Here is a 22,766-nt window from a genome sequence, read left to right as displayed (position 1 = left end):
CTTCTTTGTATTTTTCTGTATACTTAGCACTTCTTTTTACCGTAAACATACATCATATGTCCAAAAATAACTTATTTGTTAAAAGGTGAGATCATATTTATGGAAAATTGCTTAACATGTATGCATTTCCACTTAAAATTTAATTCTGTATCCTATGGATAAGTTTTAGGAGGTCTGCAAGGCCTCTAAAATTAAAGCCATTCTTTTTACTTTCCTATCACACTTAGCATAAAATCTGAACTCCTCCCCAGGAACCCCACACCTTGCCCCCTGCCTACAGTGCTGATGTGACCCTCTCCAACTCCAACTGTTCTGGTCCCTCTCTGCACAAACCACACCCCCTCAGTCCTTGAACACCCAGACCTCTGGTCCACCGTGGTACCCTCTGACGCTTAGCTACATGCTTAAAAAATGAGACCATGCTGACTATTTGATTGAAAACAGTCTCCCCCCTCATTCTTCATCACCTCTCTCTGTTTCGTGTTCTTCAGAGTACTAATTACTGTCTGAGGACCACCTCAGTCACAGGTTTGTCGTCTTCTTTATAGCCTGCCTTTTGCCACTAAAATGTAACCTCCATGCAAGCAGGATCCCGGGCTGCCACAGGACTTTGAACAGTCAGTGCATGTGGGTTAGTTCCTTTGAAAAGCAGGTACTGAGATTTACTGGAGAACAAAGGGGAGGGAGAAGGCAGGGAGAACCTTTAGACCCCAGTGCAGGTCTGATGCCAATGAAAGGAGAAAGGAATGAAGGAAGGTCAGAGTAGAAGACTCCCAGGTCTCAGCACAGCTCTAAGAAAGTTTTGACCAGGTCCACGGAACTCTATTCCAGGACTATTGCTTCTTGCAGGAATAGGTTGCCCCCTCCTCTCTGTTGTGCTCTCTCACTGACCAGCACCGGTAGCAGCTCCAGGGATGATGGCCGGAGTGGACATGGTAGTGGAGCCAGAAGGGACGCCTCCTCCCAGCAGGAGATCGAAGCAGCTGATTCCCAGGGCTGGCATAGCCTGGAACAAAGCACAGTCTTTGCATAGATGTGTTTTAAAAAATGAAGGAACAGCAAGTTTTCACAAGTAGTCTACAAATCGGAAGGAATTAGAACTATTGCTCAAAAATTTTCCCCAGAATAACATCTACACTCGTACCTCATAATTTTTATTCCCATAGACTTTCTTATACTGAATTGGGTGATGGTATTTTGTCTTCAGTCCTCTTGACAGTTGATACAAGAAATAGCATCAAAAACTCATTGTCTTTTTTTACTTTCAAAGGCAGTTGGGAGAGTTATCGCTGTATTACTCAGTGCCTTTTTTAATGAAGACCCATGGGGAAAAATTGGTCCCTCTAGTATCAATACCAGGAAGGGTTGTGCTTTTCTTGGGCAATTGGTGTGTACATTTCACTAGTTAAATAATTAAGTAAATTAAGTAAGTGATTAAGTAATTGACTATAAGATCAGAGTTCTCTTTTTTTTTAATGTGTCTGAAACTTGGAACCGAACTTGTAACCCATTTTCAGCAAATGCGTAGAAACTCCTATATATATTTATGTATATTTTTTTTATTTATGTATATTATTTTAATAAATGTTGATTTTTGGATCAACCTCACTCATGAGTTAATCTTATTTTTCCCACTCTAAATCTCTTGCCCCATATTCACCACGTACTCGTTTTTACTTTCTCTTCTTGTATTGCATTCCTTTTTATAGGGTACATTGTGTTTTGAAATGTGGTAGGGTATACATAAGTTGGTTGTTGTTTTGTTGTTTAATGCTGAGGATGACAACATGGAGCCATGATTTAGCTCCAATCTTCAGCCTCACATCCACCCCATACTCCTCTCTCCCTCTGCCCTGATGATCACCATTTTTTTCTTGATCTTCCACTAGAGTCTTTACCACATTTTATTACCAAGGATTGCTTGGGAATCTTGCCTACCTTGAAGAAGAGTATTTTGACGTAGCCTATTAATTTAGCCATTTCAAAAAAGGGAAATCACTATTAATTACCAACTGTCATGCTCAACCAAACCTTCTCCCTTATCCCCTCTCCCATACCCTCCACTGCTAATTGTGGGAGACTTTCACCATCCACTTCGTTTGCTTCCAAATGGCTTATAATTTTTATGGGTGTGAGTTCTTCATCATCAGAGGGAAAAAATGATAAAGATAGAGAAAAATCTACAGGGGGGGGTTATCCTCTAAAAGGCTTTGGTCTTGCCCTCTCAACTGTCATTATAATGGATTTTTAGTGGGTTTTTTTTGTTTTTTTTTTTTTTTTGAAAGAGTGAGAGAGAGAGAGAGAGACTCTTAAGCAGGCTCCATGCTCAGTGCAGAGCCCAACACGGGGCTAGATGTCATGACCCTGAGATCATGACCTGAGCTGAAATTAAAAGTCAGATGCTTAACTGCCTGAGCCACCCGGGTGCCCCTATAATGAAGCTTTAAAATATTACCTAAGATGTGTGTATACAACAGAGAGTACCAAAAAAAAAAAAAAGTTAGAAATTTTTTAGTCTAGAGCTGAAAATAAAGGATCATATTATAGACAAAAATCCCCCTGCTCAGATGTCCTATGTATAGTAAATCAATAAGGACAACCAAATATGAAAGAAAACCAAAAAAGCAAGAATATCTCTACCGAAAATGGAATGAGTCCCCTTATTAAATAGCTAAATCTTTTTATTACAAGAGTAAATGCATTTGACCACTGCAACTTTAAGGGAGAATTAAGAGAATCTGATATGTGCACCATTCGAGATTCATGTGAAATCAAGAGAAGGAGCAGACATCTTATTTAGAATGATTGATGGCCCCTGCTGTGATGAGCAAGTGTGAAAAACATATGGCGCCTGGTTTTCTGTGTTTTGGCTGCCAGATGGTGCCTAACCCTGCCCCACCCCTGAACCTTCCCTTACTCCCACCCATGCCAATCCCTGCTATATCCCAAGCCCTCTCTAGTCATCCCCAGTCACTGTAAAGGAGCGCCCCCACAGAAGTGGGGGAGGGGGACAGGGCTGTGGGAGGTTTAGGTATGAAGTACAGATGTCTGTTTTGCATATTAGTGAGCAAAATTAAAAGCTTAAATTAGACTGATTTGTTTCCTAGGATATATGTTGACAGCATCTAAATGTCACATACCTGTCTCCCTTAATCGAAGCTCATCTTTCTATCTTCATTGCCAAGACAGTTCCTAGAACATAATAGGCATGTAATAAATGTTTGCTGTATGAATGAATGAATAAATAAATGAATGAATATAAGATCAACAAAAAAAGGAAATGAAGTAAATTTGGCATAATCTGGTCTCTGTAAATCCAGGCTTCTTCCCAGTATTCTTGAGTCAGCTGTGTAATAGGCTGCTGTAGAATTTGCTGGAGAGTCACATCAACCTTCTCGTTTTATTATTTAGGAATTATATATACCATTTTCCCTTCTGGGAGAGCGGTGACTCCACTGACTTCACTCCAACTTTCCTGGACTGTTCCTCTTTTTCAAAAGACACCCCGCCCCCGCAGTGGAACTGGGGTCACATTTTTCATCAATTTTCATTACTCAGATTATAATTCATCTAGTTTCACAGGCCAAGCTCTCTTCAGGCTACATACTCGTTTACTGGGAATCAAATCCTCTCTTTTTTATATATATAAATAAATGTATGTTTTTACTATGAAAGTAATGTAATCACATTACCAAGAAATCTAGAAAATATGGATGAAGGGAGAAAAAAAAATAAATCAGTCCTGAGATGAACTCTCTAATACAACCACTATGAGCATTTTGGTAAATTTCCTTACAATACTCTCCCCTATACATTTGTTTTTAAATAATTTCATATGGTTACATTCAGTATATATACAATTATATTCCCAGATTTTTCTAGCCGACCAGGAAAGGGGAAACAACACTAACGATTTAGCAGAGAGAATTTAATATAAGAAATCAGTTAAACAGGTATTGTAGCGCTGAAGACTCTGAAATAAAACAGATGTGGTAAGTGCAGGAAGCAGCTACTACCCCCAGGGTTGGAGGAACAAAGAAGGGGTCAGAGTAATCAGAACCTAGAAGCTTGGGGAAGGAGCTGCAAAACGGAGACCCAGACCTCTGGGAGGGAACCCCACCTAGGGCTGGGCTCACAGTAATGAGAGGTGAGGTGATGGACTTCGGTAAAGAGTTAGAACTGGTGAAATCAACCACTGTCCCTGGAGGAGTAACTGACGAGATAGGCACATAGGGGAAGAGTCTTGCCCTTTTCCTCCTGCCCTTCTCCCCACTCCCGCCTTCGAGTCCCCTCCAGCGCCCCCTGTTGGTGGGATCTAATAGGGAACCGGCGCGCAAAGCAGAAATTTATGAGTTTGCCAAGTTTGATCTAGCTCTAGCACCTACAAGCAACGCGCGTTCTAAGACCGGGGCCAACGGTTTAGTCACCAACCCATGCCTTTTAAACTTTGTTTTGGGGGTTACTACATAGCCTATGTTTTAAATGGCCTTACCATGTTTCCTAGAGCGATTGTACCTCATTTACTTGACCATTTCCTTCCTGTTAAACATTCCACTTTATGGCCAAGATTTTGCTTTGGAAAGTCAAGATGCAATGGAAATTGTGCATTTGGTTTTCCCTTCTCTTAGGATAAATTCTCCAAATACTCGTTCTGTCCCAGGACAGATGAAAGCGGCATGATGCTTAGAACACATTGACAAATGCTTTTCAAACCAGCTGTTTCAGCTTGAGCTGCCACCTCAGGCATACCCAAATACAGCTTGCTGTGCTGTGGTAAAGCGACCCCGCCCACAGACAGTACAGGTGACCTGCGCCATTCAAGACATCGCCTTCGCTCCTCCAACTTCATGTCCTCATTGCCTAAACCAATAAACAGACACTTTCTCTATGTAGCTTACAGCAGTAATAATCCGTGTTAACACTCTGGCTAACATTCTAGGCTAGTATATGGTGATTTGACCTGCAAACCTTTTGGTATGGTTCAAAGGCCATCTCCGTTGAAGAAGCTTCTTTTTCTCTTCTCTCTTCACCTTTAATTGTTCTTTGAGCTCATGTATCCCAGGAGTTCAGCTCTCCTCATAAGAGCAGAAACTAATCAGAAGAGTCCTACCTAAGTTTTGATCCCAGCTTTCCCAAAGCCATGGGAGTTAATTGGTGGAAGCTGGGATCCATTCAGTTGGTGAGCTCGAACATAAAATATAAAGAACTTAAGGTAAATACAAAACTCTTAAAAAAAAAGATTTTATGTATTTATTTGACAGACAGAGATCACAAGCAGGCAGAGAGGCAGGCAGAGAGAGAGGGGGAAGCAGGCTCCCCACCGAGCAGAGAGCCCGATGCAGGGCTGGATCCCAGGACCCTGGGATCATGACCCGAGCTGAAGGCAGAGGCTTTAACCCACTGAGCCACCCAGGCTCCCCAATACAAAACTCTTGCCAGACTCTATGCAAAAGCCACCTTATTGTCTCCAAAGCATTGTGAGTCTTTATGACAGCAGTAGACATTAACCACACTATGGGGTATCACTCGATTCCATATCTTTCTAATGTTCTTTGTCTGAATAAATTCACAAATCAAAAAAATCCTTTTGGGGATCAGTGTTTAGAATCAGAAGATGTTTTGTGTATATATATATATATATATATGCAAACACATGCTACAGATCTACATACATACTACCGTGTATCCACACACAGATTTGTACATACATTTGTAAATTCATATTCACAAGCTCTTCCTTGGAGAGCTAGATTCTGATAATGGATGACCATTTCCACTTCCTTTAATTAACTTTAATAAGACAGATTTCATGTAGCAGTTTGTTCTATTAAATCTAAGTCATCTCCTCTCAGCTCCCAAATTTATGACCCCTCATTTCAGCACACCTCCTACTTATCAAAACCAGGAAAAAGATGGCACATGTTTCACAGTGACTCAGGGTACGCTGTAAAGATTTCCTTTGTTCCATCCCTTGGCCCAGCAAGGTCCATGGAAGTCGGTTAGGTGCTTTGCTTTTCTCTCAGGGAGCAGCCTCGACGTGGCCCATGGACCTTCCTCAGTGGGAGATGTGTGACAGGGTGTGGGGTACAACTGTCACAATTTTATGGTCATTCCCAGCTTACATGGTATTCACAGCAGAGCCAGAGATCGGGGAGAGGAGACCATTTTGTTTGTGGCCAGTATCAGGTTTCAGGGCTGGTGACCTTACCCCTTAAAGATAAATAAATAGAAGAAGCAACATTTGGAGCCAATTTTGAGGGACAGTCACCATTCTGCAAATATGTGGTTGAGAGGAAAACCAGGTCATGGGAGAAAACAGAAGTTAATTCATAGGCAAGCCCCCGGAAAGGCCTAGAAAATGTGGCCGATGCAAATGCAGGGTGCTTGGGATGTGAGTTGGGAGGGAGGAAAGGCAAAGCAGGGGTGACAGAAGAATTTCGCAGAGAGGTCAACACTGTTCCTTTGTTGACAAAGGACTCATTCTAGTGACATGTTTTGTTGTCAAAAGCACTGTTATCAGAAGCAAAAAATGACATAAGGAACCTAAGAATGTTCTTTGGGATGACGGCACAGAGAGGATTATTAAGAAAAAAATTCTACAGTGCTTAGGAAAATAGAATGGAATGAGTTGAGATGTGTTGAGTGTTTGGATAGTAAATATAACGGAGCGTTGGCTGTTATTGTTAGCAGCAACATCACATGGGCCAGATGAGGAAAAGGCTGGAGGAAGGGGAAAGGTTCAGAGGGAGGACAGAGGATGGACAGCGGGAGGAAAGGCGTCCAAGTACGCATCTGTCTTGGGTCTCATGGGGTTCCAGGCCACAGGGTAAGTTGATAAGAAAGCTGGCCAAATATGTGCAAGTTCTGAAAATAGGGCTGGCGGGGGGCCCAGGCAACCCTGAGACAGTACTCTTCCCGGATCTCTGGAAGAAGTGGGTCAGAGCCTACCGACCTTTGCAGATCACCTACTCTGGTCATACTCAGAAGATAATCAATCTGCTGGCCTTCTACAGTTTCACCCATTCCATCTGCCAGCCCTCCTTCCCGCTGACTCCCGTCCTTCTAGTTTGGGACACACACTTTTGTTCCACAATCGAAGAGAAAACATCTTAAAATGTTAATCCTCATAGTAGCATCTGGCCTAAAACTTAGGTTCACTGGGTGTAATTAATCCACGTGTTGCTGTAACCCCTTTTTACTGGAACCTCAGTGAAGGGGTAAAAAGCCTGGGCTTTGGTGTCAGACAGAGGTGGATGTAATTCCCAGGTCTGCCCAGTTGCCTGTTACGGGACTTCGTGCAAGTTCCTTAATCTTTACGAGTCTCAGTTTCCTCATCCATAAAATGGGAATAATAATAATACTTTCCCGGGGTGCCGGAGTGGCTCAGTGGGTTAAGCCTCTGCCTTCGGCTCAGGTCATGATCTCAGGGTCCTGGGATCATCGAGCCCCACATCGGGCTCTCTGCTCAGCGGGGAGCCTGCTTTCCCTTCTCTCTCTGCCTGCCTCTCTGCCTACTTGTGATCCCTCTCTGTGTGTCAAATAAATAAATAAATAAAATCTTTAAAAAAAATAATAATAATACTTTCCCTTTGCGATTGTTGCAAAGATTGAATCATCCAGTGCAAGTGAAGGCATTAGGGTGTGCTACAGCTCCACATGGGGGCACAGCCATTGCTGTTACTGTTCCTAAGGTGAGTGGTTTGGAAGGTAGAATGGTGCTGAGGGGAAGGGGTAAGGACATGAATAAAGACCCTGGATCTGCACGAGGTCGGCCTGTTCAACTTCAGCTTCAGTGCCCACCAGCATTGCTCATGTACCTGATGAGCAAAATTTCATTTCATTTTTTAAATTTATCTATTTATTTTAGAAAGACAGAAGGGAGGGAGGGGCAGAGGGACAGGGAGAGAGAAACTCGAGGCAGACCACGCTGAGTGTGCAGAGCCCAGTGTGGGGCTCGATCTCATGACCCTGAGATCGCAACCAGAGCTGAAACCAAGAGTGAGAGGCTTAACTAAGCCTCCCAGGAGGGAGTTTTTCAAGGGAGTTTTGGTGGTTAAGGTGTGGAGGCCTGGTGAAGGGAAGGCATCAGAGTTTAACCTTTGGGCCGGCTCCCTTCACTCTCAAACTTCAAAAGATCTGTGTTTCTGAAGAAATTACTCATTCAGATTATTCAACGGAGTAAATACTGCTGCGAACCTCTACGCAAGAAGGCCTGTTCCCACAGCGCGCGGCTGGCCCCAATCCCAAAGGCACCCACATCCTCCGTGCATGTGCTCCCAGGCTACATCCTGACACACTTGCCTTGGTCCGTCTTGCCAGCCACTTCCCTTCCGCAGCTGCTCCTGATTGTCCCGGGTCGTGGCCCAAGACCTGTTTCCTGCTCCTTTGACCTGTGGTCTGATATGGTTTCCATCAGGCTGACCTCTGGCTTCCTTCCTCCGATCCATTTATCGCTTGTCCTCTCTCACGTGGCTTCACGGTGGCTCCAAGCCAGGCAGCACGCTCCCCCTGGTACTGGCTCCCAGGCCAGAGCACCTTGCCTTCCACGGTCACTCTGCCTTCAGGAACGGAGCCCAGACCCACATGTCCTCTTACCCTGCAAGAAATGAGTTTTGAGCCACTTTCAAGAACTGGCTGACATGAAGACTTTAGAATTTGGCCATCACTGAGTACCAAAATATGGATCACGTAGCTAGAAAGGCCACATGTACACGAGAATTGATTTTCTCCAGGTGTATCCATGGTGCGCACCAGAACTCCCTTGTATAATAATTAGAGAACAGTGACACATCGTAGAGCTTGGTATGTATAGTCGTCAACCCAATACTCAGAAAATAAGTATAATTGATTGACTGGGAAAGGGTAACATAAAGACGACCTTAAAGACTTTCTATCAGATGATGTGGTATCCAAGCCAGGCCCTGTACAATGGCTTTCCGGGACCCCTGTCCACAACCCAGCATATGCAGTATTTTCTGAACATGTCTGCTTTTGCTGATGAAAAAAAGTGAAGACCGGAAGTCAAGTGCTTACCCAAGGTCATGGCTTGTAAATGCTGGAGTTGAAATTTGAGCTTAGGTCATCTAGCTCCAAACTTCATGCTTTCGATTCCTGCATTGTGTTACTTCTCAAAAGAAGCATTTCATTCAAACATCTTGCAAGAGTCATTATTTTTATTTTTATCAATATTTTATTGATAAAATATTTTATTATTTTTATCGATACCTACTCTACAAGGTGGCTGTGAGTTTATTGGGCAGGTGGGGCTGCCTTACTCAAGGTGGTTACCGACTGTTTTCGAACACTAAATGGATGAAGCATTAAGGAACCAGAGCCTTTTAAATCAATTAACTCAGGCTGGGTACCTACAAGCCAAGAAAGAGTGGACATTATGTCAAATGTTTGATAGTTCAAGGTCCTAACCTCCTATCCATGTTTGGGCAGTGAGACATAGAAAAACCTAGAATTATCTGTCCCTGGCTTACCAGAACCTTCAATTATTGGAATTTTTTTTTCTTTACCTGGTCTTTTCACAAAGAGTTCACTATCAACAAGACACTCTGAGACCCAGGCTGTTTCTTTGTTTGTTTACTTATTTATTTTTAGAGCAACTTCCAGTGGCTGCCTTGAGTTCATATAATTTGGCCCAGCTTCCCCCATCCAAATGGTCTTTAGCATAAGGACTATTTTGTCCTCCACTTTATCTTTGGACAACGTTTACCAAGTGAGGCAAGCTGACAGGAAGGCTTGATGGGTTCCCAAAAGTATTGGCTCTGAGAAAGGGTTGGTAATATTATATTCCCTGAAGTTACTGGTTGAATACATCCTTACTGTTAATCAAAATTTATTTTGTTTTCTGAGTATAATTGATAAGAAAGATATTTGACATACTTATTGGATGTTACATGGCCCCAGGTTGCCATGGGTGCCCCCTTTGTGAAACTGTTTTGTGACAGTGGAGAGAGCACACAGCTTAGGAGTACTCAGCTAAATGGTACGTAAGGTCAACTGAATTCTAACACCACCTGGCTGACGTAGCTAAGCTGAGTGATATGAATGAACCAAAACTATGTCAAATGATGGGCACCTGGGTGGCTCAGTCACTTATGCATCTGCCTTTGGCTTAGGGTCATGATCTCAGGGTCCTGGGATCGAGCCCGGAGTCACTCTTCCTATTCAGTGGGAAGTCTACTTCTTCTCCTACTGCCCCCTCCTCCCTGCTCATGCATTCTCTTTCTCTCTCGAATAAATTCATAAAAGAAAAGCTATGTAAGATGCAACCTTACAGATGAGGATGGCATAGTTGACCACAACCTAAAGCAAACTAATGAGTTATAACACCATGGGATTCATAGAAATGTTCTCATTCAGAAATGGCAGATCCTTGGCAATGTCCCGCCATACACTTTGTTCAGGTCCACGGTTAACCACAGTACTCTTTCCGCTGGGCCCAGAATTAGCCTTAAGAAATAATCATGCCTGTAATGATACCTACCTCCTTCCCTTGCATTTCCTTCTTGAATGAGATAGAAAGGACTGGAATCGCAGCTACCAAGTTTGGAATAGCCATCAGGCCATGCCTGCAAACACAAGCATAAACCATCATGTGTCAGTGATGGAGAAGATTGAGAATTTTGGTGGGGTGGGGCTGTTTCCAAGTATCCAAGGTTTCATGCTATGCACTTAAAAAATTGTTGTGGCTTCATTTGCATACTTCTGGAACTTTATCATTAATAGGAAATCATTGCAACCCTCACAACTCATCCCAACCAGGTTGTTAGGACACCTCCACTGAGGACAACAGCTCTGGAGGCTTTAACTCCAAAGACTATTCCGGACCAAGGGGAAAGAACAAGCTAACTGAATACACCACATTAACACATGGAGAAGTGACCAACCCAATCCAAAGCAAACTATTCCCTTCCCTCCACGTTCCTGAGCAGCTGTGTATTTTCTTCCTACTCTTAGATGCTTACAATTCTTGGTTACCAAGTCAGTTATGACAAGTAGGAGCCAACATGTTGGCTTTTTTGTTTATAGACACCCTTCCCCACCGCACCCCCCCCACAAAAAAAATATGAGTAAGGCAGGTGTGGCTGTCCTCCCTGGCAGCTTCCCATGTTCTTACCCTGTGCCAGGCTTAGCAACATCTCAAAGCACTTCCCTACCCTCTCCAGGAGAAACTTTATTCCACGAGGCTCAGTGAAAAGTGAGACACTTCGCTGAAGTTTCTTGAGGCTTGGTGTCTGCCTTATCTCCACGGCCTAGCACAGAGCCTGGCGCACAGCAGGAGCTCAGCAAAGATGTTCAAACAAGTGAATTACTTGATGAACGAGAAATCAGTGAAGCTCTCATTGCACATCTCTGCTCCCCTTCCAGAGCTTCTCCTCAGTCTCAGTTGGCCTCAGCTTGCTCCCCATCCTTCCCCTTCACAGATCCAAGCAAGTCTTTCCTGCTTCCAGAACCTCCCCCTTCTCCCCACCATCCAAAGCATCCTTTCCCAGGCAAGCTGCAGGCTCTGTCCCACCCTGCTGTCCCCACACCCTCCACCTCACTCTGCAAAGGGTCCCCTTTAAGGATCCTCCTTCCTTCGAAGGCAGCTAAAAAATTGTAAATACCCAAGAACTTCCCTCCTGCAAATAAAATTTTCCTGTCACTCATGTATTTGTCATTTTCCTCCTTCTCAAAAGGAGTAATCTCTTTAAAGACAAAGGATCGTGCCTTTTACTTGTAATGCAAGTGGTCCGTGGGGGTCTGTTGGGGGAGGGTGACTATCACTATCATATCCTGCACGGGAGGGCTCTTTCAATACTTTGTGACTCTCAGAACACTGCCAACACCACAGCCTTAGAAATATTGATACTGTTTATAAATACAAGTGTGTTGGCAATTAGAGGGAATTAGGTTCCAACCTCGTTTCCCAGGAGACAGAAGGTCTCTTCAAGGAAGTGGGATCTGACAGACTTAGAGTAAAGAAAACATGAGTTTGCCTTTCTTAAGACCATAATCTAATCAGCATAAACACATTAATTTAGGCAGACGTTGTGAAATCTCTTCAATTTTCTCCAGTCACATGCAAACACAAATACAAAATTCCCATTTTGTTAGTTTTTATTCTTTTCTCCAACCTCTTCCAAGCCTTCCCCACCCTTGAGTCCTTTCCTGTCCCTGGCCCCGTACCCCATACATCTGTATCTACGTGCATGTGTGCCATGCAGAAACAGGAGGAAGATGTGTTAAAGTTGTCAGAGAATTTAATACAGTCAACACTGTATGATTTATGGTTGAAAAATCTATTTTTCTATAATGATTTTCTACTTAAAAAGCCAGTTCCAATAGCTCAGCTCCTTTTCAAATGCACTTTGTGTGGTAATATTGCCTATCTCCATTCCATTCCTTGGAACTTAATTTTTATTTGATTTTATTGACGCTGCTTGATTGGAATGTGTATCGCTTGAGCCCCCACGGAGAACTGAGCAGGTGTGAGTAAAGCAAAACATCTTTTGTTAATAGAAGTACACCCTGGGAGTTCATGGAGATGCTGTAATTTCGATTGCTTTTATGAAAATTCTGTAAATTCCCATGTTGTGAATTTCAAACAGAGCTTGGGAGACCAACGGTCTTTAACACAAGCCAAAGATACAGTCATTTCTATGACTGAAATAAATGTTCTGCTTTCTTTTAGCCAAAAAGAGAAATTCAGGTATTTAATTAGAATGTTTAAACTGTAGAAAATCACATTAACTTGAGTTTGGCTCTCATTGCTAAAATGGAAATCTTACTGGGATCACCCGACAGAAAGGTGACTTTGGATTTCCTGAGTCATTTCTGAAGCACGAAGGATCACTCATCCCACTTTCATTTGGGTCCAGAATGACTTTGCAACAGCATTGACCATTTCCAGCCTAAGTCCTATCTAATTTAGGAACCGTGGAAACGGGAACTGGTCCCCCAAACCTCTCAGCTTAAGAGGGCGATGTATTAATTCTCTACATCTAGGCCTCTTGGATCAGCTGCGACAGCGAATCCAAGGGTGAGGCCAAGTCCAGCTTTCTTCCTGGTTTGGGGCCAGACACATATGGTGTTGCACTCTCCCAAGCTGGAAGGAAAGACGTAAGCTTGGTATATTACAAAATTGCATGTGTCATTAGAAAAAGATGTCAGAACGCTTTATTTAAAACTTTGTTTTCTCAGGTTGTATTGGCCAAGTGTATCTTGGCATGGACAGCGTAGCTTCAAAAGGTCCAAGATGTATAAAGAGGTTCACATAGCTGAAGCCATTACACTCGGTTCTTTGGCACTAACACCTTTCCCCCCCTTCATTCTTGCAGAGGAGTAAAGTGATAACTGAATTTCTACTAAAAACGTTCTCTTCTTCTTGCATCCATGGGGTCTCTCCTTGACAGGATCATTTATCTGCTCCAACAAGACAACTGGAGAGTTCACCATGGTGTGGGACTTCAGGGGACTTCTTGGATAAGGCCTTTGGAGTCAAAGCCTTCACCGTTCTGGGACAACTTTCAGAAGAATGATCTAGCAGTCTGCCCCAGTAAACTTGCCAAATTGCTTGGACTTGGCTAGAAACCACAGCTGCTTGAAGGCCTTTCTTTCCCCTGTAGAGCCATAGAGTATCACTTGACAGGAGCGAAGTGTACTCATGTGATGTGTCTGTGGGTTTTTCAGGCTGAGGATAAACTCCTGCAAAGGACCTGTTTCAAATGACATCCTCGCATCCACTTAGTCCCGCTAAAACAAAGGTCACCCATGGAGAAACAGATGTGCCTTTTTTAAACATATGTCCTCATGGTTTCATATGCTACTTGACAACTGGCTGGAGAAGAAACAAGGGCTCTGATTATTTTTTCTCCAAGCTTCGCCATCAGGCTCTTTTGGAGCACGGTTACTCTTAAGTGCAAAGATTCTGACTGACTTGTGGATGCTCCCATACAGCCTACTAATGTCTCTGGAAATACTGCCCCAATGTCTAGTGTCCCAGGAAGTTCCCGGGCCTTGCCAGTTACTACAGCACAAAGAAACTGAACTGGGCTGGGTTGAGTATAGTCATGTCTGTCCCCAGAACCTTGCTTCCATGCCAAGCTACATTACCTCAGCCATTCAGAGTTACCACAAACAATGCTGGAATTTCATTTTGGTCCCCTTGGCCACAGTGTATCTGAACATTGGCTAGTCCTGAACATATCTTCACTCCTGTACTGCCCATCATGGTGTCCCACCACACTTCCCTCTCCATACAAGCCATGGGGAGGGAGAATCAGGGCTCTGGGAAGCTCAATGATGAGTATGATGAGGCTCTGGGAAAGAATCAGGGAGCTAGGACTGTAAGAGGACATTCGCGTGGGACAGGAAAGCCAAGATGGCGGCTGGCTCCACCTTCTATCCAGGAAAGGAAGAAATGAGTTATGACTTCCCATTTCTCTAGTATCTCAAATATAGGAAACAGCCCACTTAACCACCCAGAGCCTGAACACCTGAAGAACCCAGGTGTTCTTAAGCTGTGGAGCTCATGCCTGTCTCCTACTGACTACAGAAATGCTGGGTTGAAATGTTTTAAAGAACATGGTCCACAGATTCACATTTATGCCTAATTATCATGCAGTAAAGTAATGATTATGTGTGCTGGGGACATTGCAATTGTAAGGAGGGCTCTTGTTTTGTTTTGTTTTAGTTATAATACTATGGCCTGTTTGTGGATGCTCAGTCTTCATAGTTCTGGAAAATAATTGGATCCTTGTTCTCATTTATCATCCAGGGACCCACATGTCTAGATAATAAAACCTAAACCAGTAGTTCTCCAATATTAAACTATAGAAGAATGTTAAAGTTTTCTAGTATTGGTTAAAATGCAGATTCCTGGGCCTTACCACCAGAAGCTCAGACTTTCTGGGTCACAGCCAGGCACCACCCTGTTGACTCAAGAATCACCTCCAATATATCTGAGTTCCAGTCTGTCCTGTTACATCCTCTGTCTTTCTCATTTGCCTCATCCTTTAATGATATTGAGCTGAAATTGGTAAAGCTGCATGTTTTTTACTTTGTTACATTATTTTTATTTATAAATACCTCAATATTTCTTTTTGGAAAATGCCCTCCAGAATCTAAGGTGGGATTTCAGAGTCTCTTTTCCCTGAGCAAAGCCTCGACGGACTCCTCGGTCTTCCCCCACTTCCTAGAGGATGGGAATAGAGACCTCTCCCTCCCAGTACTTAGTGAGTAGTTCCTAGAGAAGGGGTTCCCTGGGGTGCGATGGGAAGGAGGTCGCTGTGGGGGCTCAGCTTCCAGATGGCTGTTCGCTAGGCTTCTTTGCCTTGAGTCAATTAATTCTTTTTTCCACAAGAATTCCTGGGTTTGTCCCACTGCTTTGATTTCCACTGTACCCACCTGTTTCTTGGGATCAAGGTTTCTTTCCTCCTCTGGCTCCTAAGCCTTGGGATCAACCATAAATACCCTCCTACTCTCCAACTCCTGAAGCAAGCCACAATCCTTTAATCCTTTTGAAGTTGGAAACAGCTGGAAACAAGCTGGGGGTAAAAAGGGCAAACAGAGACCCACGGATATTAAGTCCAAAGTGTCCCAGGGCACTTTGCTCCTTCAGGCTCCTCGTCACATCTCTGGGGCTGAGAGGCCCAGATGCTAACCCGCAAGCTCCTTGTTCTTCCGGGGCCCTCCCAAAGCCCCGCAGCTCCAGCCCCAGGGCTGAGCTCCCTCAGCACTGCTGCTCTCCCTAGTCCACAGTCCCGCTTCCTGTTCTGGTTCATTTATTCATTTCATGCTCCCCCTGCCCACCTCTCCAGGAGAGAAGGACCTCGGGACAATGCAAATGGTAGATTTCAGGATTCCCAAAGAACCCCAGAAAAATCCCTTTACGTTCTAGAGAAACCAACCAATTGTCCTTCCAGGACTTTTTATTTTTTATTTATTTATTTATTTTAAACCAAAAGTAGGCTACGCACTCTTCCTCTCAGGAGCCAGGGCTAGTATGAAAGCAGGAAATGCTCAGGACTTTCGGGGCTGGCCTCTGTAAGGAAGAAGGGGCAGGTGACAGCACCCCAGTGCGCTAGACCTGGGAAGCTGTGCTGTCCCGTCCAGCATGCTCTACTCTCCTTCCTGCTTCAGGTAACAAAACACTTCCTCATGGCTTCTCCCTCCTCATTCATGTCTCTGTCTGTGCAAGGGGAAGACTGGTCTGCCTAATTCAGGGCTCAGTGCAAGCCCGAAGGCTGAAGGCTGAAGCCCCAGGTCCAAATGTGGCCAGGCAGCAGCAAAGGCAGCCTTTTTTGCTGTGCAGCCTTCCAGAGGGGAAGGCCTGGGCTCAAATCCCAAATTTAGCCCTTACATGATGCCAGGCAAGTCATTTAATAATTCCATGCCCCAGTTTCCTCCTCTGTAAAAGTGAGGTCTTAAAAAACCTACCTTATGTTACTGGGAGGATGAGGTGGGTTAATCCACAAAAAGCATTTAAAATTTGCTGGAACATGTCAGGTGTTGTCTAAGTAGTAGCTTGCCTCCATCAGCCTCATGTCTGTGTTTCTTTATCAGTTCCCTCCCAAGTCCCCACCATTTGAATTTAAATCGATCCCAAAGCTCTCTTTCAGATCATCCAAAGCAACATGCTTCTTAGTCAATGGCTTTGCAATTTTTCCAAAAATGCATTAAATTTCTTAACGCCATTTTGGCCACATTAGATAAGCTACAATGCAAATTGACTCGCATGCAATTGATCAATAGGAAATGAAGTTCGCAGGACCAGGAAATGGCATGGGTTCATGATCTTTCTCTGGGCAAAGGGCACTGTAAGAGCAGCAATAGAACCATCACTTCCAGCAGGAAAGGAACAAGAAAACAGCTTGATTACCACAGCAGCACTAGGAAACTATAAATGGGATTTTTAAGAAAATAAACATCGCTGGACTCCAGGGCCCCATCCCCAGAGAAATGAAGATCCACTGTCATCTTGGGGAAGGTAGCAGAGCCTTGGGAGCCCCTTTTGGCAGCCCCCAGCTTGCCCCACATGCTCTGTGGCTGCCCAGCCAGCTCTGTTCTAATGGAAACGTTCCCAGCACTGCCCTGATTTTTTGCTGTGGCATTTTCTAGACTCCCTGAGAGCTGCCTAACTAGGCTCTTGAGGTTGTTGTTCCAAGAACCAATTTTTTTGTTTTTATACCGCTCCGGTTACAAAGTTGCATAGTTTCTAGCAGCCTGCTCCAACCTTATTTCTTCAGAAACTCAGTTACTTAGCACACCATTTGCCACACCATAGTTTTTGTAAGGAAGCACATAACACATTAGAGCAGAAACAACTGTATTGTTATCATTACCTTGAAGACACATTTCAACACTTGATTTCAATGTGTCTACATTATCTTGGTAAATGGATTTCAAGTCCTTACTTTATGCCTTGAAATTACCGAAAGGAAATTTAGATGGTCCTTGGCCTGGAAATGAGATGATGCTCTAAATACTTTTAATCCTGGGCAGCCCAGATTCCATGTCGACTCGTTTCTAAGATCTGCTGGTAGCATCTAGACTTCAGTTTCTGAGCTGCACGATGATCGTATGTTTATAGAAGTGTTTTTATTTTACTTTTATGTCCTCTTCGCTCACTGTCATAGTTTCTCTCTCTCCCTCTCTCCTTCCTGCTTTCTTGCCTTACTGTTCTTGGGGAGGAGGGCTGACTTTGTTAAAGCCTGTTTCTTAGTGGCTATTTTTTAATTTTTTAATTTTTTTTAAATTTTTTTTTGTTTTCAGTGTTGTCAATAGGATACATCATGCTAAGAGAATATTTTATATTCTTTGAAAAAGAAATGAAGAAAGATACGCCATGTTAATGATATGAACTTAGGGATATCTGTCAATATTCACACATCAATATTACCTTATGCGATGTGAGTCATTTGCCCATATCAAATCAGAAAAACTTGGCTGGTGTTCATACAGAACATACCTCTTGCTACAAAATATATTCAGATGAAATCCTTGCTATCACATTTATGGAATGCTTATTTTCTTTATATATATTATTTAATTTAAAAATCATGATAATAGCTAACAAAGAGTCATCAATGCTGTTTTAATACTATCTTCCAAATATTCATCTTTCAGTGATATTAACTTATTTTTATATTTATATTTTATATTTATTTTTATATATAAATATTGGTATATATTATATATTATTTATATACATTTATAAACAATATATTATTTTATGAGATATAAATATATATAAGAAGTATATGTATATATAAATATATAATATAATAGATCATATAATAATATATATAAAATATATAAATATATTTATAATAAATATTTTATATTATATTACAAATAAATGTATTGTGTATTGTATATTTATACTTATGTTATATTTATGTTTCAGTCATATTAACTCATTCTTATTTCAGTGATATTAACTTGTTTAATCCTTAAATTGCCCCCTTGCAGATAAAGACCTTTACTGTGCTTATTTTTGGGGAAAGGAAGCAGAGGCACAGAAAGGCTAATGTGCCTAAGGTCATAGAGAAGTGATATGTGGTAAAGCCAACATTGAAAACTAGGCATCTGGACTCAGGAGCCTGTAGGATACACATCTCTGGCCCTCACCACCATGAACCTGCCATAGTGAGGAAAGAACTATCATCCCCATTATATAGTTAAAGAAACTGAGGCTTGGAAAGATAAAGTACTTTGTCCAAGGTCATAGACGTTCAGTGGTAGAACAGAGATTTGAACTAAAAACATAAGTACTTGACCATTTTGGTCTTTCCTGAATTTCTACACGTCTCTGTTATCTCAGACTCCTGTAACTACATTAGATCTCCTTGTCTCTTGAATATTTTTGAGACTTCAGGTGGAAAGGCTTCAGTGCTTTTCATTTACTACTTTTGAATTTGTATATTTATCACTTATTTCTAAAGTATGTGTAGAAATAAGAATATCAGGTGTAAATTGGAAGTCTTTAGTAAACAGACATCAGTTTAAAAGAACTCTCAGAAACGTTCTCAAATGTGCCAATACTTTTTTTTTTTTTTTTCCCATTTAAAAAGCCTTCTGAATGAACTTGGCAGAAGACTGGCCGGACCTGATAGCTTTGAGATTCCTTCCAATTTCTCTTTAAAATTCCCTTGAAGATAAACAACAAGATTGGGATTAGAAACTAAGGCTGAGAAGACCACATGCAAAAGGCCAGCCTGATTCTCCATTACCTGCATCACTCCAAGGGTTGTGAGGAGGAGAACATTTTTTTGGATTGAAACTCACTCTGCAGCCAAACCCAGAATAGGACTGATGCTCCCCAAGGAGACTGGACAAGCTTCTGACTCACCATTCTATTGTCGTGATACACCAGCTTGGCACTCACAAATAAAACAGACACATTCTCGACTTCTGAACTAGGAAAAGCCACATTTCTGCCTCCCATCTACCAATGTCTCCTTTTTATTTTCATCAACTTCTTCAGCCATTCATCGATGACCAGAGTGGCGGCTGAAGGTGGGGTAGAGACAAAGCATGGGACGAATGAGAGAAACAACTTAGTAGCTCCCATTGGAAGAAACCATTTTCAGATAAAGGGCATGATTTTCTGAGAAGAAAAGGGGTAGGGTTAGGCTGAGAAAACCTGGCTGGAGTCCAGGAGATCTGCCCTTGGTAAATACTAGACTTGATAAATTGAACTGGGTTCCACACATTGGTTATGTTCTCCAACCTGGTTAGCAGAGAGTGTTTGCCAGTGTCCAGACCTTTTACCTGGCTAATGCATCCTTCCTCAGGCTCTGTGGGCTGAATCCTTCTCCAGAGTTGACAGGACTTGTCTTGTGTGGAAGTACAAGGAAGATAAGGCCCTTGCCCCAGAGACAATGTTCAGCCAGTGACCAGCCTTGCGCCAGAATTCAGAGCCTTGTTCAAGATGGGTCAGCGCTGAGCACTGTTGATACTCCATAGCTCCCGATGGGTTCAAGTTGAGACTAGACCTCAGCTGAAACCATGGGTTCAGCTTGCTTCTTCCTCAGCCCAGCGTGGGTCCCTCCCCTCCTCGTAAGTTTGTCCTGTAGGGGCTCTCACTAAATCACAGCATGGCAATCCCCATCTCAGGCTCCGCTTCTGGGGACACAAAGCCTCAGACAATCTACTAAACTAATTAGTAGCAGTTCTAGGGACAGTGAATATCTTGTAAATAAAGGTGATACAAAAACCCTTACAGGGGTAGTGTTTTTCTTGTTTTAAATGTGTCAAATTCAATTCCAAAAAATATGGAGCCAGTGTGGCTCTTGAAATATATTGGTGGCTCTTGAAATATATTGCCAAATTATTTTTTATAAGGTTCGTCCCAATCATCCTACCTCCAACACTGTTTCAGAGTAGGAGTAACAACAAGCAGCCAGCACTAGAGACCAGCAGTATTCCAGACTATTAAGGTTAACATCTTCCTGTAGTTGTTATTTCTGTATCTTGGATTGCTAATGAGGTTGAACATTTCCCCATATTTGTTTACTCATGGTAGATCTTTCTTAAGTAAATTTCAGATCTAAGAAGAAAATTCCGTGCCAGGTTTCCAAAAGTTTGACACCATGAGATTAATGTCATTGTGGGTGAGGGCTTTTCAGTTCCATGTAAGACAATTCCAAGTTTAGAAACTGGGCAAAATCATCAGGACTGTTTTTCCTTTGTAGAAAGGTTAAAGGAAAGCAGATGTGAAACTAGCCTCAAATCCTTTTTTTCACATGGTATTATTTGTCAGGGATGTTAACTCTTGAACCTACACACAAACAAATATGGAAGAAATAATTTAATAGTCATTAAAATGACATTTCATGTCATTTTATTAATAAAAACAAACATCCTAAGTATCGCAAGCATGATTGTGATAAATGACCTCATTGGCTTTCCTCTCTCAGCTTCCATGGCAAACTTCCTTGTTTTCCTGGTTCTATGTCACCCCTTTTCTTCTGTTCAAGTGCCCTGTGGGTGTTCCCCCAAATTTCTCGCCTTTAGTGTTCCCCTGTTATTTCCTTGGTGATTTTGATTTACAGTGTGAAACTATCAGCAGTGATTTTTCCGGATATTTCCATTCCATTCATGGGTGTGAAATGCATCGGGGTTCTCCACAAATACTCTCACACTGATAGAGAACTTCGCAATGAGGACATACTCTCCCTGAGAAGTGTTGCTCACAGAGATCAAATGGGTGTTTCTATACAATTCCCACATCATCACCTGCCCACTGATCTGTTTGTCAAGACAGCTTGTTCTCTGCAGGTTTCTATGCTTTCTGTGATGGGAGTAAAGCAGAAGTTGTTGGACAAACTCGGCCCAAGACTATGTTTCTAGCCTATGTTAAGACTTTAAATTACCACTTGCCAATATCGGAAAACTGGAAGATTCTGTATTCAACTTCTAGCTTTTCTTAAAAAAAAAAAAAAAGATGATAATATTAGTTCAAAATTCGCACATGAGAAGAGTCTATAAAAGCTTCCTAATGGCTCCCCCTTTAGATGAGGTATGTACCTCTGGTTTACTACAGTTCCCACGGCTCCCCCTTGCCTTAAACCTCATATTTCTTTGCCTCTTTTCTGGATACTCTTCTCTCCATCCTTCCCTTTCTTTCTTTCTTTTCTATTTTTTTAAGATTTATTGATTTATTTGAGACAGAGAGCAGGAAGAGGGGAAAGGAAGAGGGAGGGAGAGAGAGAAGCAGATTCCCCGCTAAGCGCAGAGCCCATTGTGGGGCTTGATCTCAAGACCCTAAGATCAGGACCTGAGAACATGACCTGAGCTGAAATCACGAGTCAAGTCGGACCCTTAAGTGATGGAGCCACCCAGGCACTCTCCCCTCCCCTTCTATACAGGCTGTTTCCGTGCCTGAGATGCTCTCCCCGCATGCTCCTGTCAACTTACACCTCTGTAAGGCGCATCCTGTTCAGTTTTAGAATCCTATTTGGTGTCACCCCTTCTTGTAGCCTTTCCTGACTGCCCACTAGCACCACTACCTAGTAAACCATTAACTCCTCTCTCCATACTCTCTGTGATGGGTATACCCAGGTGTATTTATCTATTAATACTGGGCAACCAGTGTATATTGAGAAACTAGCATGCAACGGACCCTCTGCGAGAGGCTGTCCATAGAAAATCAATTCAAATATGGTGGTGGGAAGCATGGAGGGTCCAGTTTATGGAAACTGCTAGAAGAAAAGGTTGAGCACAGGGTTGTGGAGAATATAGGAAAGGCTACTCCATTGCAATTCAGCTTTCTAGAGCAAGTAGTTACTTGATCTGACATTTGAAGGACAAGGAGGAATTAGCTTAGCTAATAAGCTGAGGAAAAGTGAATTTCAGGGAAAGAAAGCATAATCTGAGGAGACACATAAGCATAAAATACACAGTGTAGACAGGGAGTGGCAATTAGCCCTGTATTGTCACAGATGACAGTACACCCCTGACATAGCAAAAAATGAGACAAGAATTACTTTAACGTATTTCCTTTGTTTGAGACCATGGTTTCTTTTGATTCCATTTTAAATGGGAGAATGAATTAAACATCACAACTAAAATAAATAAAAGCCATTTTATTTTAGAAGAAAAATTTAATTTTTAGCATGAGGCCTACATTTTTGTTCTTTGTTGTGTGATTTTATGTGCATATCAAGCCTGCTATTGAACTTTCTTTAGAAATAAGACTTTGGAAGCAAGACCACAACACAGGCCATTTTTAACACCAAGGTTCTCATGCTACTTTGTTTTCATAGCCA

The sequence above is a fragment of the Lontra canadensis genome, unplaced genomic scaffold, assembly GCF_010015895.1.
Source record: "Lontra canadensis isolate GAN:19392208 unplaced genomic scaffold, GSC_riverotter_1.0 scaffold100, whole genome shotgun sequence".
NCBI classification, from domain to species: Eukaryota; Metazoa; Chordata; class Mammalia; order Carnivora; family Mustelidae; genus Lontra; species Lontra canadensis.
This window is presented reverse-complemented; position numbering follows the sequence as displayed.